Source organism: Solenopsis invicta, chromosome 3 (assembly GCF_016802725.1).
Source record: "Solenopsis invicta isolate M01_SB chromosome 3, UNIL_Sinv_3.0, whole genome shotgun sequence".
In the NCBI taxonomy this organism is placed as follows: domain Eukaryota; kingdom Metazoa; phylum Arthropoda; class Insecta; order Hymenoptera; family Formicidae; genus Solenopsis; species Solenopsis invicta.
In genome coordinates this window covers 31,481,495-31,508,555 of record NC_052666.1, presented here as the reverse complement: position 1 = coordinate 31,508,555, position 27,061 = coordinate 31,481,495, and the positions used below count along the sequence as shown (strand labels likewise).

At 33.4% G+C, this 27,061-nt stretch overlaps 1 protein-coding gene across 15 annotated transcripts in view; it reads left to right on the top strand.

Moving 5' to 3' along the window:
- LOC120356820 (dipeptidyl aminopeptidase-like protein 6) overlaps nucleotides 1-27,061 on the top strand; it is a 528,524-nt gene that overhangs the window by 271,010 nt on the left and 230,453 nt on the right. Inside the window, exon 3 of one of the 15 annotated variants that reach the window (XM_039447203.1) lies at nucleotides 817-857. The exons of the other annotated variants lie outside the window; for them this stretch is intronic. The gene's annotated coding sequence lies outside the window, so the exon portion shown is untranslated. The remainder of the gene's footprint in view (nucleotides 1-816; nucleotides 858-27,061) is intronic. 15 annotated transcript variants of the gene reach the window in all.

The window sequence follows — 27,061 nt, the reverse complement described above, 5'->3', positions numbered from 1 at the left end:
AGAACCAAGTGGTCTACTTTATAATTATACTTTATAATTATATTCTCCAACATCAATGAATCCTTAAAAATAAAATAAAGATTCTCTGCTTTAATTAATTAAAAATTAAAATTAGTTTCTTAAATAAGAAACAGATAATAGATATATGAAACTGTGAGACCAAAGATAGATTGTTTTATTAAATTACAAATTAAATTTTATTAATTTTTATCAACAATTTAATTAAATTATAAATTTATTAACATTTTTTTTAATTTATAAGAATTTGAACGACAACGATGTAGCCGTATTTACAGTTATAATGAGTATTTTAAAGAAATGTTAGATTTAAACTTCACTTTGCATAAAAGGAATGAAAAAAGTATAAATTTTAAATCATAAACTATTATCTTTCATAAATTAAATTATATAAGAAACTAATTTTTGCTTTTAATTAAAGCTGAGAATCTTTATTATATTTTTAGAAATTTATTGATGATGTGGGAAAATATAATTATAAAGCGTACTACTTAATTGAAAATGAGCATGCGTAAGCATCTTACGGTCATACATTATAAATTTTCTAATTATTGATATCAAAAAATTTTGAAATTAAAAAAAACGAGACTTGAGCGACGATTATCCCCTCTTCTAGTATATGCTATCCCCATAAAAATATATAAATTTATAAAATTATAGGAAAATCGGAAATAAAGGCTACATATTTACTTTAACTATTTATAATTATTATTTTATGCAAATAATTTACTTCTTAAAATATTCAATTTGCTCACGTAAAATAATATAAACGCTTGCTACAATTTCGATGTTTTACAGATAGATGTGATGCCATAACTCTGCCGCTGCTCATCGTATCGGTGAGTCATATATTATCCATTGTATTAATTCGAGATACCGGATCTGTGTAAATTATATCCATCAAGAGTATCTAAATCAAATGTAGATTTATGTAGCGGGATTTAATAAAAATGAACGAGTGAATGTGATACTTTTATTATCTCAAAATGGATGTACCAGATTAGTCAATGTTTAATTCTGTTTCTCTGAAAAATTGACACGTTTTTCAGGGGGCACTATAAAGAATACTTTAAAGATAAGTTGTAACATTATTTGCGTAGTTAATTATTAAATTTAGTAAGTTAATAATGTTATTTGGTCCGCTATTAAATTTTGTATTTGATTAATTAAATTTTTGAATTTAATTAATCTGAATCGTTAAAAGAATTTTTTCTAAATTTTAAAAATCGTTGACTACAGTTTATTTGTCAAAAGTCAAATATGTAATTGAAAAGAGACGGATGTTAAATAACTTTATTATATTGATACTTTATAGGCTTTCTAATTTCTTATAGAATTCATATTTCACTACCAATGAAAATTAGAAAATAATTTATTGTACAGTAAAAATAAACTGTTATTAAATATTAAAATACTGTAAAAAGATATAGTTATTGTTTGAATGTTACTTTATTTTCCACAAAATTGTTCTTCTCAAATGATTTTTAATTTTTTGTGTATTTTCAGAATTAAATATCATAAAAGTTTTATCGATTTGTAAGCGTATGTAAAAAATACGATGATTAATAAATGTATCTTTTTTTATATCAGTGTTTTTGCATCCGAAACTGATAGCATGTCTGTCTATATTTTTTGATATTTTGTTCTGATATTCAATTCAAACCGAGGGGAAATTCACAGCCGGCATTGGTGTACAAAATTTCGGCAGTGGACTGCCGAAAAAAGTAAGCAGTGACCTATAATATTGACGGCATTGTCGTCAGTGGTTGGGGAGTGGTGAGCTCACTTCAGAGTCGATCATGGGGTTGAGCACAAAAATTTTTGAATACTTCGGGAAAGCTTTAGAATTCTTGTGCAGGCATTGGCGTATGATAATGGGCACGCGGTAGTGTTCATAATTGCATGGCATTGCCTTAATTTTAATATAGGATTGACGGCATTGTAGGCATTGACTAACAATAAGCATTGTCGGCAGTGTACAAAAATGTCGGCAGTGTTTTACAGCAATGCCAAAAATCGGCATTGGTGTACAAAATTTTGGGTTGTGAATTCCTGATATTCAATTCAAACAAAGTAAAACAAAATTCAATATCTTTTTTTTAGTTTAAGATTTTTTATTCTAATTAATTTTTGGAAGAGTTTCAAATTATTATTATAAGATTTTATTAAATAAAAAATAGAGTACTTGTCAATATCAACACTTTTATTTAAAAAAATAGATAATACGTGTTTTTATTTTGAAAATATTTTCATCAAAAAAATAAGTCACAAAATAAAATAAAATATAAAAATAAATAAATGATAACGTTTTAATAATAGTGGGAGTCTCCTTTATATAACAATCAGTTTTGATAAAATTAAAAAAGAAGCAATTTTTTCCTTTTACTTGTTATATTCGGTGTTACAAAGGGTGTTTTTTAAATTTTATTTTTTGTGAAACTGCACACGTTTAAATTTAAAAATTGCTTTTTCTTGAAAAATTTTGTTCTTTTTGTTACAACACATGACAAAATTTGAAAATTGGAAAAACCTCCGTAAGCAAATTTCGAATGTTATTACTCTTAATTATTTTAAAATTTTAAACTAATTGGATAAACTATATTTGTGTTATTGTGATTACCGTTTCAAAAATATTTGAGAAATGTTCAAAATTTTATAACATTTTTAACATAATTTTATATTTTGCGTTTTTAAAAAATATTCATTAATTTTTTCTAAACAAAAAATATTATCTATCTCTAAGTAAAAATTTTACACAGTTGAAAAATGTTCTATTTTTTTTTTTAATTTTCTTGTGCTCTAACTTAACTTAAAGATTTTCGTACGAAATTGCGAGACATTTCATGTAGAATGGACGTAGAAAGAAGGTTTTTTTATAACAATGAATGTGAGTCGATTATACATCCTAGATTTAAATGTTATTTTTTTTTTACGAATTTTAAAAATGTATATTAACTTCTCCAACGTGTGCAGACTATATTCGACAAAGTATGCGGCCTGGTTGAACTTCTCGTTTAGTGGCTTTTAAAAAGTTTGCATAGCATATTTTAACGTTTAACATTCTGCGTAGCTTTAGACCAAGTTCTTCATCCCAAGAGATATAACTCCAACACGTAATTTTATATGAATGTATATTCATATTTCCTGAAAATGTAGAGGGTCGACACGAAAAGATATTCAACTGTGAAATAATTTTCCGCATCTGATTAAACCAGCACGGAAAAATACTGTATTTGATTTGTCCTCGTAATAAAAATGGGGGTTCTATTTTGAACTTAACGAGCTCTAAGTTGTTTATATATGATTTTCGTCTGACACAGTGTTTTTGAATAATTTTTCAAATTGCTAAAGAATACTGTTAACATCTCTATAACTTGCTAGGAAAACAATAATAATGACGACGATAGGAAGTACTAGAGACGAACGAGAAAATTTCGAATATAAGAAATTCCCATGCGCTTATTTGAATTCGCAGGCGTGCAATCGTTTTGCATTTCTGTATGCATCTTCGATTCATTCGCGATTGCATATGCGGTAGACGCATGAATCGCAATGTCAGACTTTCATACGCTGTTATCTTTCATACGCTAACATCTAATATCGCGAATTTCGATCTCCAGACGCGCCCGTTGCTCGTACACAGTGCTCTTCTCCCGGAACTTATGAATACTCGTGGCATTTCGTGGCACGCGATAAGATTTTCAATATATGAAGCTTTTAATCCAATATTTCTCCGTACGACGTTGGCGTACATGAAACTGCGGGGGGGGGAGGAGGGGAGAAGGGGAAGATTACTATCATACTCTCGGTCTCGCTTATTATGAACACCATATACTTTTTCATACCGGGAACGAGAAATTGGACTTTTTCATCGTAGATTAAACGCGGTTGACCTTTCAACTCGCTGTTCGATGGACAATCCTTTAGCCGAGACGTAAGCTACAAAATTGCAGACCCCAAATGTGTGTTAAGGGAGGACACTACAGTGATGGATTATAAAATAGAATTGACTTTGGCGTGTAATTGTACTGTTAATAACTTACATTGAACGTGTAATATAATATGAAAAAAAATTGACATTTTATATAAAGTATTTAAAAATTGAGTTGAAAATATTTATTTATCACGAAGATAAAGAACGTTAATAAAAACCTGTTTTAAAAATTCGACATTTAAGGTTGACATAATATCTACGTTTTTAAATATTTGAAACAAATAATCTTGGTGTCATTTTATCTTAAATGATGTGGCTATCGTTTCATCATTGCTCTTTTAAAAATACAATTTTTTAACAAATTGGCAGTCATGTCCAAAATTGACACTTACAAATTTCAGGAAAAATTTTATTTGTTTTTAACATTTTGAAGAAACTATGGTAAACGAACGATAAACAATACATTTTTAAATATACTGTTAAAAATTGAAAGCAATCAGTTCAGCGGTTTTTGAGAAAAACAACACGTTTAAAGTTTTGAGTTTGAATATCTATATAATTAATGAAAAATAATTTTGTTATATACCTTAAAATTTTAGAGATATATTTTTAAAAAATTGTTCTTTCAAATAAAATTAAAAAAAAGTCAATTTGTTTTACGCATCACTGTAGTGTCTCTCGTTAATTTATGCGAAGAAACTTAGGAAGAGTTTGTGAGGTTTCATTTTTCTATATCTATCAAAGTTAGTCAACTATAATTGTGGTTCTACACGGGTCTTGCGCCAGGTTCTTTGTTTTACCTTTGGTGGCTGTATAAACTTTACAGCGCGTTGCGTGCTTAATTGCGCAAAGCTCTACGTCGTCATATCTTACGCTCATTCGTCTCCTCGCATTTTCCCATCTCAAAGTTTTCCCCGCGGTATTCGACACGACCGTCTTTTTAATCTGCTGTCCCTCTATACAGGTCGTGGCGCGCGTTAAAGCGAGAAGAAGAGGTTTAATGCCAGGTCGCGTATATATATCTTCTTGGAAGAAAATTGTCCTCGTACTTTCATCCTGTCGCTTATTATGGGGTCGGGTCCGGAAGGTTGTACCTCCTCGTCGCAAATCATATTTAATATGACGGTGGTAAAATCGTTCCCGCCCCTTTATGCTTTCGATATAATCAGCTTGCACTTCCGCTCTATATTGTTGCGAAAATTAAAAATCGACGCGAAACTTACGTCATTATAAATGCCTGAAACCATTACAGTGTTACGCGTTGAATCGACGATTTAATTATTTTCATTTTATTACAAAAACGGCAAGTTTTAGTATAAATAATAATTAAAAACAGCCAGAAACAAAAATATTGCTACGTAAAATATAATGAGAAAAAAAATTGTTATTTTCTATTATATTTTATTTATTTGGCAAAAATACGAATCTCTGCGAAATGCACATGTTTAATTATAATTTAATTAATTATTTCAATTTAGTTTAAATTAGTTCATTTATCTCGTTCCATCAATCTTTAACGTCTCTCGGTGACGTAATGTACACTGATACATTTTCGACGACAAATCGAATCGAAGCATGTTGACAAGGCGAGAAATGCACGCGGACAAAAGTCTCGTAACAGGGACGAGAAGTTCGAGTGATGCATTTCTCTTTAGCGAAATAAAGGATGAAACGGGATTACACGTGATCCAATTGCTATGAATTCTCATTGTGGATAAACGGAGATCCCGAAGCCATTCATTGGCTGGTAACGAAACCTCAATACCCTGGCTTCCTGTTTCTGATTCGCACTATACGCCCTTCTACATAGTAGCAGACTGAGCGCACAATTAGCCGAGTGCCACTCTAATAAGGATTTGTATTGTGTGCACCACAGCAAACCGAAGCGCGCTGTTTACCGACGAACAAGTGGACACGCGATACATAGCACTCTGACAATTGCGATTAGTATTGCGAGATCTCAGATTTCACCGATCGATATTCGCATGCGGTTTGCTATATAACTTTTGATTGCGGGTTACAAAGGGCTTGTTGTACAGGAATCAAAAATTAAATCAAGAATAAACGTCAGAATTAGAAATGGAAAGTGTTGACATGTATACATGTAAAATTATGCAAATAATGAAATTGTAAAGATGCCGAAACGATAATCAAGGCTATTTAAGGACGACTTAATGCTAGTCCGATTCAAATTCTGTTCCAGATTTAAATTAAATTCTTTCTTTCCCTTGCCAAATTTAATTTTTCGTTTTGTGTGCAATGCGTATTTTAGAGCTGGTTAATCATGTCATATTCACATATGTATAACATTTTTATGCAATGGAATTTTTTGATTAAGATAATATTGTAAATTTTTAGTGAGAAAATGGGTCATCTAGATTTGTGAGTCAGGTATCTTTAGAAGCAATTGTATAACAAAAAAGATTTGCAAGGTTACATTTTTTTATATAATACAATAATTTTATAAATTTGTTACAAGAAAAAAATTTTTTTATTAAACGATTAAGAAAACACGTTTTATTATATGAAAAATTACACTTAAATAAATTTCCCCTTTCACTAAAAAAAGTTACTTCTAAAAATATTTAATTTTTATATCTGAACAATCTGTTGTTTAAAATGAAAATCTACGGCATTGAAATTTATTTCAATTCATTTTGAATTATATTTGCAGTCCTTCAAAATACAATGAAAACTTAGACGTATGAATTATTCTATATAACGAACGATTTTCAGTCAAAACGTTTTCTTTATACTACGCAAGTTTGAACGCTATATCTTTTACCTGCCAACAAATACGCCTTGCACGCAGCGCGAGTAACACAAACTCGTGACATTTGATGTTGCATCATGTCACACGCAGCCTGTAAACTTTCATTCTGTCACAGCAGCACGAACAAACTACCGAAGAGATTAGAAGTTTGTCGTGTACCTGCGCGCCTCTAGGAATACGTGAGATATTCAGTCAAAGACTAATGAGGGGGATGTTTGCCGCCTAGAGATAACTTTGCGCGACTAACGGACCAAACTATATTAAAATAAACTTTATTTGAAATTACATTTTTGTAAGTAATAGGATCTCGTATAATAGAAAAATGGGCATTGAAATAAAAAAAAAAAAAAAAATAATAGAATGTAATGTCTGCTTTTATCTTTATATAATTTTCCTTTACATTTTTCTGCGCTACAAATTCTAAGAGAATTTATAGTTCTATGTTTAATATAGTAATTTATCTGGCGATTGTAAAATAAAACTACGCAAACTGTTGTTTGTTATTTTTTTTTGTCGAGTAAAAAACTTTGATAAGAAAAACGTATTTGGAAATCGTGTTTTCTCTGATAAACGAAAATCGTATATCGACGTTTTCCAACACTGTGAGGAAAACCTTCAGGTGTAAAGCTCTCGTTTCCGATAAAATTTGATCGGAAAAAAGTAAATGAACGTACGTCATTGATAGGAGAAAAGCATTTCAGTGGAGAAGATGGAAGGAAAAGGGAGAGATTGAAAAGGAAAGAGAGAAAATGGGTATAAAAGTAAAATTTGAGGGATAAGATTAATAAGAATTTTTTCAAATCTCGTATCAAACATATTGCATACTCATTTTACGATGAAAGAATTAACGAGCTTGAGAAGATAATTCTGTCAGGATCATGAATATTTCCTAGTTTTGGTACCGCAAAATGAAGCGATCGATTTATTTTTATTGATTGACTTGCGGAGTCTGCTACTTTCGTCTCAGATGATATCCACGAAAGAGAAAATTGCATTCGGATCTCCTTTAGGAGGCCAAATCCCATTCAAAGCTAGATTGATAGTTGAATCCGACGTAAGTCGAAAAATCTCGGATAATTTGATACACGCTAAATTGCAAGTACATGAACTACGTGTTCGTGAAAATTGCGAAAGATTTTGATAATAGTTCGAGAAAACATTTTTGGGTAATTCAATGCAAAAATTAAAACTTTACAAGTATGTATGCGTAAGTTTATGCGTTTGTTATGCTTATACATTGTTCAAACATTGATGACATAAATTCAATATTCTTTTTTATTTTTTTTCGATTAATGGAAATTATTGAGATACAAAATACAAATTGTACATAATAAAAACTTTCCACTTTTTTATATTTGTAATTTAATTTTTGTAATAATTAATTCATTTTAAATTATCAAGTTCTTTCCTTTTTTCTCTCTTAAATTTTTTTCTTGACTCTTCTGCACTCCTGCACTTATTCGAATTAATTTATATTGTTTTTAGTGTTTTATGTTTTTAGTGTTTTATGTTTGTGCAACTTTATACATTCACCATTTATTTTCGATTAAACTTTCGACTAAATTTAGTCAATAAATTAGTGATATCATTATTGTCATTGATATTAAAACGTTATACATAAATATCTATACTCTATACGTTTAGTCCTTTTATATTTATTATTAAAAAATGTACTTGGAGCCAAATTGGCTCTTATAGTTCTTCTAGTGTTAATGGAGCGAATTTATTTTATTCGAATTATTGAATTCTCTCTTTTTCTCTTCCCTCTCTTAAATTTTTCTTCTTGGCCCTTGTACAAAGCACTCTTTATACTACTTTGTACTTATGTCTATATCGTTCCCAATATTTCAATTCATTTATCTCGCATATTGCCTCGCCAGAATGGAGCATTATTCCATAGCGATAACCCTTACACAGCAGCAGCACGCTACTGCAATGGGTTAATATCACGGGCAGATAGGGTATCTTTATTGATCATCAATTACGTCGGCAGCGTCTTTAGCGAGCTAAGGAGTAGTGCAATTAGATAATATGTTATCTCGTTCGTTATCTTGCTCTCACAGTGCAATGGCTTTTAATTCCGAGTAGTTCGAGAATACGATAGCGGATTTATCGGATCGACCTACCCTGTAAGAGAGGAGAAAGGGCACCCGCCTTCCCGTGGATAATATCGCGAAAGTGCACACGATACTCTTTCACGGCGGCTCAGAAATTGGATACCATCACGCCGGTTTCGTATAACAATGAGCGCATGTACACCACGACTCCATTGAATTTTGGGATAGATCCAAATTGGATCTCACGTATTTAACATTGTCTGCCGACACCAACAGGGTTGCGAGCATTTCAGGAACGGACAAAGCAACGTTCCGATTTTGACTGTTCCGTGCGTTTAAGGATGTGTTAATTATATAATATAATAGCAGTTAAAAGTTACCAAAAGTTGAAAACTGTGAAGGCTTCTCTAGGTTTATTGATTTTTTTTTCTATTTAACAATAAAAAGTTTTGGTGGCAAATGTCTGAATTTTTACTCTGAAATTAACTGCAAAGGAAAAAAGAATGAAAAATTTAATTTATAATGGTTTTTTGCAGCAAAAATTATTATATTTTGCTGCAGTTTTAAATATAAATATTTTAAATGAGTAAGTTAATCTACATAAATTTTTGCATTAATATTTATAAGAGTTTTATTAGTATATGTTTTGATTTAATTGCTAATTGTATTTTCCCATCAAATTTGCAAATAAGTACTGCAAAATGCGATTTTACATAAAAATCAAGAGTAAATAAAAAATTAAATAACTTTTAAATGAATAGGTGAATTGTGGCCAAATTTTACATAGATGCGCAAACGTAACACTAGAATATTCTATGAAATTTTTGATAATGTTTTGAGATATGATTCATACATCCTTAAACATTTGGAGACATATCCTCGAAATATTCTAACTTAAGAAAAAAAAGTTCAGTAGACTTACGTTTTAGTTTCGTTAATTCCAATTCCACGTGTTTTACTTTTGCGATGACTTTTCTTTTTAAATCAAAGTTTAATGTTGTTTCTCATTAATCAGATATTAACAATTAATTTGTGCGTTCTAAGTAAAAAAAATCGATAAAACGATAAAAAAAACGAAACATTCCATGTTCTAAGATGCTTCTGTTTTATGCGGGAGAAGTTTGTGCATCAAATTTAAGCAATACGGAGGTCGGCTGCTCATAACTATGTTGTAACGCATTATAGATTTAGTCATACTTTCACTTTATTTCAAAAAGTTTCTGCAGCCATCAAAAAATAGATGTACTTCGGGCTCCGAAAATCCATTATCCGTCACTGACGAACCCGCTGGCATGCACCTGTACTCGTTTAATGACGGCGCATTTCGTCGGAAGTAGCTGCAGCTACGATAATGGCGGATACAAATGACGACCTGGTTGTTTTCCTCCGGTGCAACCCCATTCCTTCGGCCAAGCCACCTACTCTACGACGGTCTTTTCGCTCGGTGACTTCTAGTGGAAATGCGCCGACAACTAATTCGACTAGTTATGCCGACTATAATATTCCGCATGCTTGCGTAAATCACTAGCTTTATCAACGAAGAAATGAAACTTGGTGCGATAAATTTTCTTAATTATTTTTATTTAAAACAGTAATTGGAATAAAACCGCACTTTGTATAAACACCATTCAAATAGAGAAAGGCGGTCATAATAAAATCTAAATGCTGAAGTAATATTTTTTTATGTGATATTTAAATACATTTTTTAATTCTTAGAACCGTGTTACTTTCGATTTTAAACACAGCTCTTAAATTGAATTAGAACATTTTTCAGAATTAAAAAAATGTATTAGAAATCATATAAGAAACATTTCAGTAGTAAAATCTTGCTATGACCATCTATGTGCCTTTCTTGATTTGAATTATTTTTTTATTTTGATTATTTTTGCGGCGCATCAATAATTTGTTTAATATATTTTCTTGGTTTTTGTACTTTCTTCAAAAAATATTGTTTGAATATATACATAATATCCTTCGATATTAAACAAGATTTTTATAGAACAATTAACAATATAGAATATGTAATTAATAACAATTTTCACTGACAATAAGATGTAAAAAGATTCCAGGTGATGGTTTACGCAAAAAAGGACGATTATCTCCTGTTTAATACAATTCTTGTCGACGAGACATTTCAATCGCATGTTTATTTTGCGAGGTGGAGATAATAACAGCTAAAACTTATTTCGACAAGGAATTATGATAGCGTAATTGGAAGATATTTGAGTGTGAGCGCGCAGAGATTGCCGGGCGAACACTATATCTTGGAGGTACATTGGAACTCGAGGGTCTTCGATCTTCTGCACGATCGACTCAATTCTGCCGCTCGCGTTTCACGACGCGCAGAAAACGGAATTGCATACGCGAAAGGCTACTTCCGTTCGTTTATCCGCGATTTGCTCGGATAAGCTTTGACTGTAGACTAGATTTTTTTCTTTCTCTTTTTGCACTTTCAGTAGCGTTCCTGTTCAATCGCGCTAAATTCCCACGACATACACAAAGAGCAATCGCATAATGACCTACGCTGATTAATAGGTCATTAGGTAATGATAGCGTGGATGATGATGGACAAACTTTGCTTAACTCGTGTTCCATCGAAGATTATCCTAGGCGGATGCGTTAAGTGCGTGAATGTCGCGTTTATTTTGAGATTAGCCACTTTTCAGATTCATTACTTTTATCATGCGTTGATAATTTCATGTCTAATTTGTGCTTATTAATATAATATACAAAATTATATATATTATTTTATTATTATTATTAAAATTATTAATATATCTTATTATATATTTACGTTATCTTTTTTAAATATTTTTTTATATCTTTGTGACAAAAATCGAACGTTCATTTTCGATGAAATCCGAAAGTCAGTTTTGTTTAACGCCTATGGCAAGACACAAAAGTTTCGATACTTCGATCGAGATTTTACTTCGAATTTCGCCTCCGGTTTTAGCCGCGCGGAACAATGCGCTGCATACGCGGAAAATTACTCCCGTCGTCAACGTCGTTTGGTGACTCGTCCGATTCGATGCTTTCTGGGCCACAATCAGGTTCCTGTCAGTACGCAGCATCACGTACGTATTTGCAACGCACGCGTATATGTGCCACGGCATACGTAGCGCATGTCGATCGTGTTGTTTCGGCGACCCGTTTCGGGGATTCTCCCGTGTCCTCGTGTATTTCGTTACGGGATTATAGCGTCTGTCAGGTACACTAAATTACTTCTCCGCGAGTCAGCCCCAAAGTATATATAAGCCTTATTTCGCTCGCGGCTCCCCGACACGATCTGAGCAGTTCGATCAGTAATTGAATGTCGTCGAGGGTCACTGGAAATACGAAGTCGCAAACATCTGTTCATAAATCACTCTCATCGACTTTCATGTCGATATTTTATTATACTTTTTGTTACTCATTAACACTTTTTTCTCTTTGCCACTTTTATTAACGATATTCGATAAAATTAAAATTGGATAAAATTAAAGCATAGGGAAGTAAAAGCGCATTAATGATTTTACATGAAAGTCAGATTTAAAGTATATAATAATTAATTATATTTTAGTTTATTTATTAAACGATTCTACGAATCATGGTAATATATTAATTATGTTTATTAACAAAGATATTTCTAAAATATTTTAATTAAAATATAATTAATTATTATATACTTTAAATCTAACTTTTATGTAAAATCATTAATGCGCTTTTACTTCCCTATGTGTGTGTGTGTAGCTGTGTGTATAAGTGTACGTGTAAACAACACAAAATTTTTTAATATAAACATAAGTATGCGGAGATCTCAATTTGTAATTGTTAATAGTACACGTATACAAAGTTCTATTGGAGAACTTTCAAAGATATTTTGATATTTTAGAAAATATTAGATATATACTGTGACGTTGTAAAATTTTTATTATCTTGAAGAACAAATCAAGTGTGCGCAACGCTACTGTATTTAGTTTTCCTTTGGCCTAAGGCGACAGAAAATCTGCGTGGTTTACTCTGGCTGGCTTCCAATTCCAAACGTTTTATCTCGAAACAGAAATAAAATACCATTTTGGCTCAGCGATGGCACCTGGATTAACATATACGAGGTGTGTTCAAAAAGTATCGCGAATTTTGAATTTTCGCGGGTTACGTATATTCGAATTTCGATCTTTTTGTGGCGTTATGTTGGTACTCATGTCTCTCACTTATGCCGACAAGCTCGGCCATTTTGAATGTTCACTTAATTGTTGACAGCTGCTTTGCTTGCACGTGTTTTGGATCGTCTTCGATTTTTACCTATTCAAAAAAATGGATCAAAGAACCTGTATCAAATTTTGTGTGAAAAACGAAATTAAGTGCGCGGATGCATTCCGAATGTTGACTGTGGCATACGGAGAAGCTACCTTGGACCGAAGCAACGTTTATCGGTGGTACAAAATGTTCTCAGAAGGCCGAGAAGATGTGAACGACGAAGAGCGTGCCGGACGCCCGAACACTTCAACAACAGACGAAAAAATTAATGAAGTGGAGAAAATGGTATTGGCCAATCGTCGAATCACCGTTAGAGAAGTTGCTGAGGACCTAAACATATCGATTGGCTCGTGCCATTCGATTTTTATCAATGATTTGGGCATGAGACGGGTCGCCGCGAAATTCGTACCAAAATTGCTCAATTGCGACCAAAAACAGCATCGCATGAACATTGCTAATGAGATGTTGGACTCTGTCCGCGACGACCCAAATTTGCTCCAGAGGGTCATAACTGGTGACGAATCGTGGGTTTATGGTTATGACGTGGAAACCAAAGCTCAATCATCCCAATGGAAGCTGCCGCACGAAGCAAGACCGAAAAAAGCGCGCCAAGTTCGGTCGAATGTGAAAGTTTTGCTGACAGTTTTCTTCGATTGCAGGGGCGTGGTGCATCATGAGTTCTTGCCACAGGGTAGAACGGTCAATAAGGAATATTATCTGCAAGTTATGCGCAATTTGCGCGAAGCAATCCGCCAGAAACGCCCGGATTTGTGGAAGAACAAAAATTGGCTTTTGCACCACGATAACGCCCCTGCTCACACATCGTTGCTTGTGCGCGACTTTTTGGCCAAAAACAACACACTAATGATGCCGCAGCCACCGTATTCCCCAGATCTGGCCCCCTGTGACTTTTTCTTGTTCCCTAAACTGAAGAGGCCCATGAAAGGACGACGTTACGCTACGCTTGACGAGATAAAGACGGCATCGAAGGAGGAGCTGAACAAGATAAAAAAAAATGATTTTTTGAAGTGCTTCGAAGATTGGAAAAACCGTTGGCACAAGTGTATAATATCTCATGGGGATTACTTTGAAGGGGACAAAATAGATATTCATGAATAAATAAATAATTTTTGAAAAAACACAAAATTCGCGATACTTTTTGAACACACCTCGTATGGTTATAAATATAGAGATACTTCGAAAAAGCTATCTACATGTATGAGCAGCTGAATTTGGATTTACATTATGTAAAAAATGAAAATCTCAAAAGTATTCTTCATATTGTTGAAATGTTGTGTGATAAGCTAAAAAATAATAAACAACAGAAATAACAAATAGGATTATTTAATTGTGTTAAGAAATAATATTTCATTATTAACATTTCATTACATATAAAAATATTTTATAGTTATTTTTATATCTTAACTAGATATAATTATATGTATAATTTTTGTTACTTATAATATATTGTTATCTCGCCATCAGAATTATTTGATTTGATTCTTGCTCAATTATTGCTGGCTGATGAGATATGTTACAATTGCAACATTACACATGCAATATTACAACATTCCTGCATAATGCAACATGAAAATTTAGTAATCCGGGACACCGGATCATACATAGAAAATAAATCAACATGGTTGGAAATGCGCTTTTCTCGCCTGATAAGTTCAGACTCCATTAAACATTAATTGAGCGCGTAATCTGCCTCGATAAAAAAACGAGTTACATCGGACGGCTATGTAAATTAGCTCGTATATCTCGTCGCTCTCATCGATTTCCGGGGAGGGGGGAGGAGGAGGGGCGTATCGATAGAGAACGGTCGGATTTATCGGGATTTAGCCGGGGGAACTATAGTGTCCGCGGAATATCCCCGGTCCCGATCGACTTATTGCGGGGAAAGACGGAGCGTGCGAGATTTAACGCGCGCTTATTTATCGTAATGGCGGTCTAATTAACCCGGATTACGTGCTCTTCTTCAGCGCGCGTCCCACCGTTTATCAAAATAAGGTGGCAGTAATGTCGACGAATTCCACTAGTATTCGTCTTTACCCCACGGAATCCCATTTGTAACTCTCCTTTTGCCCGCCTATCCCGCTAGAAGTTTTATTCGTGCGAGCGTCATTCGCGCCCGAGATGCAACGACAAATTATCCTGTCGCTCCGTGATGGCACTTCCACTGGAAATCCCTGTCGAGTCTGGTTCTTAATGCACCGTCGCGAGACCGTCGGAAATAGCAATGACTGTCAAAGACAGGAGCTTCAATCTTTTTCTTACGATCGTGAACTTTCCTTGCTTGAACAAGTAATCTCACTGTAAAGCTATTTAATATTAATTGCGTTACGAAACTTGCAAGTCGCATTACAGGTCCATAACTTTTTACTTATTGGTCGCAGGGCTGTTTTTGTTTTGAGACATATAAAGTAATACAAGTAGAAAGATAAAGGATAAAGGAAACCGCTGAACAGTATTTATTTTTTAAATTATTATATATTCGTCGTATACATATAATTTTTTTTACAAATATTTATCTATTAAATAAAAAGATTTTTGTTACTTTTTTCAGATGCACTATCATTACGAGCGTGATAAAAACATTAATAATTGAATCTCTCCGCCATGAAATTTGTAAAACATTTTTATAAAATATTTTTATCGTAGGACAGCGTTTGTTTTTTTTATTTATTTACACAATAAAAACAATTTTCTTACAATTTTTTGAAGAAATTGGTATTAGCTAGACTAATATCAACTAAAATTGCCTTTTTCTTTAGTATTTTATTTATTGTTAAGAGTAATATACGATTATTTATTGTATTTAGATAATTTAATTTTTTGTGCACGAAAAACAGAAATTAGTTACATTCGATACACGTTTTTTTTTAATTTAGTCGTCATTTATCGCAATATTTTTTATCTTTTTTGCACGTCGTGTGTTAGCTTGTAACATTTTACGTTCATTTTATGAAACCTGCTTTTATTTGTCTTTCGTAAAACATATCGCGTAACAAATTTAAAGAACAAACTATAACTTTTTGACTTGTGTGCTATAAATCATCAAAATTTTCGTTTTTCCGAGACGAATGCTTCAAAAACTTCACAATCAGATAGATACATCTCACAGTTGTAGTTTCTTTCTTTTATTTCACGAAAGTAAAGAGTTTGTCCAAGAACAGAGACGCGAGATCTCCACATTGAAGCTAACGTAGAGAAGTTATTGACTCGTTTTGCACAACCGGCGCGAGATCTCTTGAAAAAGATAAAATTAGATTTGTCTTAAGCTTCTTAAACGTAACGGGTAAATTTTAAAGAAATATCTGCTGGTGCTCAAATCTTGTACTTTATTTCGCGGCTCTTTTCCGCGAGAAAACCGTTTAAGAATTAGGATCATCCAGATAATGACGAAATTTATCTTCCCCGTTTACAAGCCTGGTGTTCCTGGAGTAATAAGCAAGCGCAATACTTTAACTAGCTATGCAAAATTCAGTTATTATCGGACAAAAAAGTTTAAACGTTAAATATTTTATTTGGCAAAATATGAGAGGAGGAACTTCCTGCTGCAATATTTCATTTAACTTTTATTCAAGCGTGTTTGATTCCATTTATAATGATGCGTTTAGACATCGATGTTGCTGGATTTTGCTATAATATTTAAGCATATACAGCGTAAGTCACATCTGTAAAATAAATAGAAGGGAGCACACAATGCGCCGCAAATTGCATTATCGCCGAAACACTCCTCGAACATGACGGATTTCCCATCTGTTGTGTAAGGTGATGCGGAAATTACTTTTCTCGGAACAAGTTGACACTCGCGGGTAAGTTGGGCGTCTCGCGCCTCGCTTGCCGTTTAAACCTCATCCTTTAACGCAAAAGTTGGGCGCACGCACGCGAAGTTCGAAAAGCCCACTCGCCGATAAATGTCGCGGCTTGAATGTAACTCGCGCAGCAACTTTGTTCCGTTCAAGTACATCGTAAATATGCGTAGTTACGCGATCGATTGATGCGGACCGTGCATTTTTTCAAGGGGCACTGTCCTTCCAGCGGCTCGTAAAACGCTCAAGTGCCATTTCGCTTGTAAGTCTCATTAAACTTCTACGCGAGGTAAATGAGCGATTCGAGCGTCATAAAAAAAAGTTGCAAGTTTCGGCGTTAGTAAAGTAAGCTTTCTGGGAAAAGGGGGCAAGAGAAAATGGAAGAGGAAATTGCAGGAGCGGTAGAAAAGATAGTTAAAAGGTAACAGATGGTTGAATAAAGTAGAATTGTGTTTTCTTTCATATCGTAAAACGTAGTTTGATTCCGAAGAGAGTAATAAATGGCAGTAATGAATAATTGTGAACTGTAATCAGTGGAAACGAAGAGATACAAACGCGATAGAGCGATCCGTGGAAAAAAGTAAGAGAAAACTGTAGTTCGTCGAACAGAAATAAATAGGGGAGAGTTGTCAAATGCGTACCGTTTAAGCTATTTTTTGATTATATTTTGTATTTCGTGCGGTTTTAGATGCAAATGAAACTTCGAACTTGTTACACGATGTTTCAGTTATCTATTATTACTTGTTAAACCTTCTAATATAATAACAAATTATTTTGTTATAAGTTTTTTTGTTAACATGCTGCGAAAGGTGTGATTTAGAAAACTGACCATCTAAAGTGCATTTGTGGTTTTAGAGTTTATAAAAATATTGATTTAATTTTTATAAATAAATGTAGAATATTCTACAACAAACCGTCTTTTATGAAAATATATAACAGTTCAAAATAAAATTGCGTATTTACGTTATTATTTGCTATATAAGTTGATGAAAAATTTAATTGAAAATATACCTGATGTTCTAAAATGTCGATAGCATGCACAAAACAAGATGAAACTTGTTCAATTTTTGTCTATTACTGATTTCTTATTTAATTCTCCTTTTTGTCACTAAACATTTCTTATATAAAATAAAAATAAAAAATATTGAATAGGTACGCGTTCAGCAACATTTCCCTATGTACGAAATAGCAACGTTTATAATAAAAATATCCTCTGAATCATAAATATAAAAACAAGAGAATGTGAGAAGAAGCGGGGCAGTGGGACGAAATCGGAGACGAGAGAGAAAAAGAGTGACAGTAAGCGAAGCGTCATCGAGGATTACCGGGGGGAGGGGCGGGTGGATTCAGGTCGTTCATGATCCGCGATGGATGAGGGATAGCGGGAGGTAAAGCGGTCAAGATGTGTCGGCGAGTCCGATCTAACTTCCACCGTTGCGGCGTGGCTGTTTCACCGTTCGCAGTGTTGGAACGCGATAAATTATCCCGCTCGGCTTCACTCCCCGGTCCTTACCTATCGGCCAGCGGCAACAGCGGTTGAGAAGGACGACCCTGCGACCCGTAAGGCGAGGAAGTAACTTAACTCCATGACACACTGCGCGAGCGGGATTGGTCCACCGCTCACGCTCTCCTCGCGAACGATGATACATCCGTTTTGAGAAACGTAACCGTGCGACATTCTCGGCTATCGGATAAGCGGATAAATCCTTTTTGCCCTTCAGAACTCGCCATCGCATCCCGTAGTCATGGGATGAGTTGCTCCGGATAGAGTAGGTACACAAGCGATCCAGTTAGCGCATCTCCAGGGAAGAATTTTCTGGAATATTTACGGGTTATGTGCGGAAGGTAGCTGTTAGCGGGGATCCGGTTAATGTAATTGAACAATCAAGTGGCTACGGTACGTCACGGAAATTAAGTCGCGGGCGTTAAGCGCGCGCGCGCGCGATATTAATTTCATACTTTCATGGAAATCATACTGCTCCGCGCGCTCGTCCACGCATAAATTTTAAACTGGTAGACGTTCTCTCGCTCTTGGCTATATAATTGACCGATTATAGATTTCTTTGACTAGCGTTTTTCACGTGTTAATCTTAAGACGAGATGAAAATCGAGATGAATATTTAGCAAAGTGTGTACCGCGGAAACGTTGACCAAAATATTTCACGCCGCGTGCCATCTCCTTAGATTTCCCTACAGAATTTGAGTAACGAAGAGGAACCTACACGTTTTTGTTTAAAGTTGAAAATAGCGAAAGCTCTCTCGTTTCTAATACAAGTATATAACGTACGAAAATACGGTAAAAAAAAAAGAAACGAATGTCTCACAAATTAAATGATTACTTGTTAATTTTGCTTTTGCGTAATAAATTGTACGTACCTACCAGTATATGAGAGATGATAGTCATACCGTGATGCGTAGCTCGCACAGCGTAATCGACATTATAACGATGTATCTCCTAAATTTTGTACGCGGTATAGCTTATTCCGGCGAATGAGATTCAATGAGATTTACTGTCATTTGCCGGATATCGTTGACGGGCGACGTGCGATTGCAGCAAATACCTTAATTTCCGAGGTACGGGGGCTATATGTACGCAAATCATCGCCGAATATTCGGTATTGCATTGTATATTTATGCGAAGTACAATTGAGGTTAATATCGCGTCGAAGCTAATAGTATTACGCTTTTGTCATGGCTATGTAAGCTGTATAATTCCCTGTAATACACGTGATTTCGCGTACACTTTACATCCCAAACAGTTGTAGTACTTGTGGTAAAAATGAACAATACATAGACAGCTTTAGAAAAGCTATTTCGATTTATTTAGAGATTTATTACACATATTTTCAAATAATAAAGAAATCAGGAAAAAAATTACGGATTGTTCTGTGTTGCAGATTTCTTTTTATATGCTTTAAATATTCAAGATGATTTCTGAAAAGTTTTATTGCGATTCAGAGATTAATTCTGTAAATAAATAAAATTTATTTACTGAAAAACTAAATTTAGAATTACAATGAAACTTTGCACAAATTATCTTGAAATAATTAAATTACTTATACTAGTTACAAATTTGAGATTTTTGTTATTATTTTTAAAAAAAATTTATTTTTATTTAAGTAAATCAATTATAAAAATATGTTATATATAAAAATACAATGTTTTTTATACCACTTTTCTGTGTACATCATTATTTGAAATTAAATATTAGAATTTCTCCAGTTTTAATTTACTTTGCGTAGATGTACATATAACACTTAATTTATTATCTCAAATTTAGATGTTATTTTGTATTTTATTTGTTTTATATATTTTTTTAAGTTCTTATTTAATAGGGCAAATAGTGATAAATGTTTATCGTAGTTTATTTTAATTATATTAAAGTAATTTTTAAATAAACAGGATATTAATTTTCATCATGATTTACCATGTTACGTTTAAATTTTGTAATAAGTTGATGAAACGCACATTTCTTTGTAATTTCTTTTCATTTTTCTTATATACGCACAAACAAGTACGGAAATAAAAATAATTTTTTGAAGACTTTTAAAGTCGCGGATACTTCATCAAACCAATATATCCGCATGCATCAGTGCAACCGCGTATCAAGTTGTGTTGTCGATTCGCCTTGTCAGTCGCAAGGATAGAAAATACTACACCATATATCAAGAGAAATGTATCAGCGTTCTCCGATATGCGTGCTTTTTTTACAGGGAACGGAATTTCGATAGGGAATGCGGGTATTTGGATTCGATTTTGAGCGCCGCCGAAGAAGTACTTTCGATAACAATACGCCATACGTTGACGGCTCAGTTACAAATTATGGATCCTCAAAGCGCGATGCTGTACTTGGCGTCTCGCCAGGCCGGCTTCCATCACATCCGCTAAATTTTTTAGATCCTTTTGCTCGCCCGTCGACCACCGGCGTAGCTCACGCAACGACCACGAAAATCAATATTCTCGAGATAAAGTATGAGCGTGATTCCGCAGTGCCACGTGCCCCGTCATACACCTCCGCGAAGACAGTAAATTTCGCAGTAGTGCTCACACTCCGCGACAGAGAAAAATATTTATTAATATAATTGCCGACGACAGACATTACAGTCATATAGTCATTTATTATTAACAAGTAACAACTCATTAATTTTTTTTTATTTTTTTGTAATCACATCGAAAAACCTGCTGTTTGAGATAAAATATTTTAGAAAATTATTTTATAAAATTATTCTTATCTGTATACATTTTTGTTTAATAATTGAAAGTACATCTATTATTTTGTTAAATAACAAGTGGCTGTTGTTTTAATTTTTGAATACTTTTTTAAATTATCCCAATGTTACATTTATATTAAATATTTTATGATTTAGGAGAATGTATTTAATATTTTTGCAACACGCAAATTATATTACAAGCTATTTTGAATTATTAATATGAAGTTGCGCGTACGACTTTATTTATATGTTTGACTTTTTAACTATTTCGTTCTTTTAAACTTGGAATGCATCCGTAGAATTTTTAAACTGAACTATCCGTAGTAATTGTCCGATGGAAGGAAAAATTATTCAGAATAATCTCTGTAGCGAAGTTGTGGATCTCTAACTTGAGAAACACTGTTCCGTGGAATGTGCGCCGACTTGGCAAAACGAAAAATTCGCCTCCACTCAAACTAGTTTACGATCTCCATTGCTGATATTGCCGCAGAATTGTGCCAAAGGTAGCGCGGAAATGTTAACCAAAAAGTAGATATTGAAAACACCAACTTTCAACCAGTTTCGACATAACATTTTTCACATAAATCTCAATGTATCGTGTTTTTGTTTTTTATTTATGAATTATCTATTCGTCACTGTCACGACAGTGTCAAAAACTCGCGTTTGTTTATTAATGTATATTCTGCAATAATAATTAAAATTTCGCGGTTAAATGAAAAGCGAGATTTCCGGTAAATGACCATTATCCTGTTTATCTCAATCTTGTTTGCCTCTTCTTCACTGTTACCAAAGAATTAAAATTTGGTTGAATTCGCTTATAAGTTAGCCCGTGCTTAAAGCCTGCCAAGATGTTAGTTTCGTTAACGAGTTTTGGCAAGGAGCACGCGAGAGAATGCTAATCGCAATCCAAGAAAGGCAATTCGAGAAAGATACTCCGAGTCTCTTAACCGGCGATCTGACTTCCCGAAGGAGCGCAGCATACAGAAAGACTCGCGAGGATGATAGCGACTCTGAGGGGGTGGAGGGAAGTCCTCTCTAGAGATCACGCCCGTGGAAGTAAGAGCGAATCCGTTCGATATCGCGGCACTTTGCACGTAATACCATTACCGGTGGCGCGGTGTTTAAACTGCATTCAGACGGCGGAATAGCGACGAATGCGAACAGAGGAGGACGATAATCGACTGTACGGTTACTTTTCGGTTGAACCGAGCGCGCGACTGATAGCAATGACGACGCCGCGTAATTGTAGGAGCCGAAGCAATTGGAATCTCCGGTATTCCTGGCGAAGATCCATTTTAATGATAATGAATATCGCGCGGATGTTGATTGAAAAGAATCGCGGATCCGCAAAATTCACAGAAGTAAACGCGACCGCGACTTTCTTAATGACGTATCTCTTTTGACGCGAGGAAATGTTTTTCGAGAGGAAAGCGTGAAATTAATACCCCAGTGCACGCAAATGAGTGCGAGAAAAGGTCATTAAAGATGAAGGGCGCTTCCGAAAACTTCTTCATTATTGTAAAGTATTGTGCGAGTATATAATTAACACTTTCTGAGAGATGATCTTTGATAGAAATACATTTCGTTATCACAGAATTGTAGAATCTGTGTAAGCTTAAAATTAGTTCCACCAATTAGATAGAAAAATAATTAAATTACTAATTAGATAACTTGCGAATTGGGATATTTATTTAATTTAATAAGAATTATTTATTGAGAAATGTTCTAATAAGATAGGGTAAAGTGGGCCAATTTTTGCCAAGGAGATCTCTAAAAAATTATAATTTGTCGATACTTAAAATATTAAAAACAATATATGAAGCGATTAATAAGAAGCTATTATGAGAACGGTGAAATAAAAGCGTAAAATTATAATATTAATAAAAAATTGACCGATATATGAATAATTCAAATTGATAATAGAAGAGGCCAAAGCGGGTCTTCTTGAAAAATATTCTTTGTGCGAATATTACAATTTTCAGTATAATAAAATACTACAATAAAATACACCAAATACTCTGAGAAAAGTTTTTGAAAAACGTAACAAACAGCAATACTTTTAAGTACCGTAGTCAAGATTTAAAATAATTCTTACCGATAATGCCTTTGTTTTTAGATATGTATTAATAATTTTCTAATACTATATGAAACAGAAGATGAACTATTAAAGATGACAGTATCATCAGTTTTACTAGCAGGAAAATACGTTCATGAAGCTCAACAATAATAATTTACGGTAATATATGTTCAATAGTTTCATAGCTGATTTTAATACTTTTTCAACAAATTAAATTTTCTTGAAGGTCAGTGTCAGATTCAGCAGCTCGAAAACTACAAAAACAAAAACATACGGTTTTTACTTGGCACTCTGGGGACAAAAAATCGACTCATTTTTCGCTCTTTGTGAGAAAATTTGTGGACTATCCTTTGCTGTTTCAATTACTCAATTAATCGTTTTCACGGTTGAGCTCCTACTTACAATGGCACTCCATCGATGAATAGCGAGTGGTAGTCGATAGTAACAGAAGTATATATCTTAAAACTCGGTAAACCGCTGTAACCGCAACTCGACGTCATAAATCATCACGCGTAATGTGGCTATCAATTAATTATTCTCGCACGATTCAATGGCGTATCTAAAGATAAATCGTGGGAATTCGCTGCGGCGCCAATAAAACGTTGCATTGTAAGAACGTTATCGGAAAATCGAATGCTTCTTTCGTATAATAGCGCTTGTAGAGTCATCGGCGAGAGTACCCGGCCGCAACTCCGCATTACACACATACACACACACACGCATGCACATTAATAGTAATCGGTATCGAGAAATCGCTCGTTGTACGGAGATATATTAGAAATTTTATGAGCGCGACTAGAAATGCCGAGCAGCTATAGACTGTGATATTTATTGTGTCCTATTATTGCTGCTTTCGCGCACCGGCCGTGTATGGGTAGTTAGCAGCTGTATAGAACGAAGCACTCCCCGGCCGAAGTATATCCAGCATTTTTCACGCCGTTTAATACGGCGTTATTCCGTGGGGGAGTTAAATGCCTTATCATCTCTGTCAATGTAAGCTTTCCATCGCGTCCTCTCTTTCCCTCCTCTGGTTCTTCAACAGTAGAAGCATTTACAATGGAAAATTTTTGAGACTTCTCAATCTAAGACATTGTTTTAATAGTGAAATTTATTTTTAGAAAAATGTTATTGAAACTCTATTTCCGAAGGTATTTAACCTTTAAGTAAGTAGGTGATTAAACGTTGCGTAAGTAGATACGTGGGATGTTGATAACATCCCAAAGAAATGTTATTATTATTGTCATATTTTTTATTATTCATTGTATTATGTTATATTTAAATTTATATTAGTTAAACTCTTAAAAGATAGAGGCATGTGAAAAAAATGAATCTTAAAGTTTGTGGATGATACTTTCTATTTTTCTTTTTCAAAACAAGATTTCTAATCCTATATTTTTTCGTTGCTTAGGGTGCTGTGGCCACCTATCTACTTAAAAGTTAAGGGGATTGAAGGGCCAGATTGCTGAAAATCTTTGAGTTTTTTGTGATGATTTGAATAAATGTACAAAAGTGAAATTTTGAGGAATATTTATACCGTGTACTAAAAGAAATACTTTTTATTAACAAATACTTATATAACTGACAATGAGATTCTTTCCGTTTTTTTAAAGATTATTTTACAATGATATTTAGACTCTCGCTGGTTTAATTTTGGCGAATTTTAGCTAGAAATTTTTAGGAGGTTTTAATTAGGATAAGTGATACAATTGAATTAAAAGAAAAACATCGTAAAAAGTTACAGATAAAAAAGAATAGTTTTTAAGGATCCAACATAACACTATAAAAAAAATTATATTATTAAATATTTATATTATTTCTGGAGAACTTGAAAGAAATCTGTGATTAACTCTAAGTTAGTTAATTAATCTGTGTTTAATAGTACCTAAATAATTAAATACGTAGAAATTTTCTTCTCCTGAACTGTCTCCTGAATATTTCATACATTTTCGACTTGCATCGTCTTTCTGGCAAGTTTTGCGATATGTATATTTGAGCTTGATAATTAAAAAATTATCTCTATTTTAATTTGGCAATTGGAGGCTACTTAATTCTTGGTTTACGCCGAATAATTAGAATTTGCTCATTATTTAAGTTAGTAATTGGAAAGGCGATTTTCCATTAATTTTCAACACTTTGTTAAGATTCAACCTACGTTTTATACGATTCGTTTTCGTCGATGTTCATCATGTCGCTTCCGACGGGTTTTCGTCGGAGTAGCCGCGTTTCATCGACGCATAATAAATGGAAAGGCCACGTTCTTTAACGCGACAGTGAGTTAAACGCCGAACCGTAAATCGTTTCCCCACGCTGTATAGGAAAAGCATATCCGGTGCCGTCAAGGCGCTCGCTCATAAATCACATTCTGCGCACTTGCGGGAAAGCCTCTGAATTCGAGGAAAAAAAAGGAAAATATCGAATGAAGGAAAAATCGCCTGCGGTGCACCGTTATGCGTTTGCCGATATCGATCATAAAATAGTTCCTACAGGTGCATGTGTTTGTCTAAATTAATGATAGAACTCTCAAATCAATTAGAAGTCTGCTAAAAATGCTGAGAAGCACACTTGTTATCGTGTGAATAATCGTTACAAATTACAAATATCTTTATCACGAGCATGTAATTAATTTATGTTAATTCGATGCATCTTTGTATTATATAATAATTTTGATTTGGGAACTGGCGATATTTTTTTATAAAAAGAAGGAAAAATTTATTTATGTGGAATATAAATTTATTTCACTGAAGAAATACGTGGTTTATTTGCTAGGAAAAAAAATTTTTTTCTCTTAGTAAATAAACCAATTACTAAGAAAAATGAGATTCTTCACGTAAGTGAGATACATTAACAGAAAATGTACATTTCCGTTATCATAATTGATTTATAACCAATAAATATCGAAGGAAATATCACTATTTTCTTGCTAATATTTAGATTTTTCTCAGTGTAGCAGAAATATTTTCAGACGCCGCGTATCGAGAACGATTACATTTGAATCGATCATTTGAAAAACGATAGTCAATTTTTGTCACAATTAAGATATTGAAAGAAAATTGTATATCTATTACTTAAGTATGTGTTTTTTTTTAAATGACCGATTTATTTATACTATTATACTGAAAAAATAATTTTGTTGTACTCAAAGTTTGATAAACCTAATCTAACCAAATAAGTTGGTTAATATAGGCTCAACCAAATGTTTAATTACTACAACCAAAAAATTTGGTTCCTTTTATTTAATTCTTGCTACAAAAATATTTTGTTTTAAAGAAAAATATATTTGTGACAATAATATTTTAGTACATTGAAAAAAGAATTTCGTATTTGTTACCAAATTCAAAAGAACTAAAAAATAACTCATTATTAGTAAACTATATATAACAAGATGTATAACTTACATTTGCAAATTATCTCTATGTACTTACCCGGCGTATGGTTAGCTGAGGCTGGATACTGGTCTCGGCTTTTCTCGCTCCCGAGCAGATAAGCAAACTACCTGCACTGAGGGATCTAGTTCTCTTTTGAAAGAGGACAGGGCAAGGTGAGAGGCGATTAGAGGGTGACACAATGGTCAATAGTTTGAGTGCCGTAGGCAGATCTTCTTCTAATAAAAATTGTCTCCTCTTGCAAATAATAAATAATAGTAAAATAATTTGCAAATTAAAATATATTGTACATATCTAAAAAAAAAAATATTATAGAATGTTTAAAAAAATGTATACTTTTATAATTTCATAAAATAAATTATTCTATTAACATATATATTTATGTAATATTATAAATTAATATAATTGGATCATAATTACAAATTGTATGCAAAATTTAATTATTTAATAATAAAAATTGTTTTATTAATGACGAATTCTAAGTTGATGTTAATGAAAAACATTAAACAAATAATTTGATTGCGCTGATTTTAATAAATTTGTGAATTTTGTTC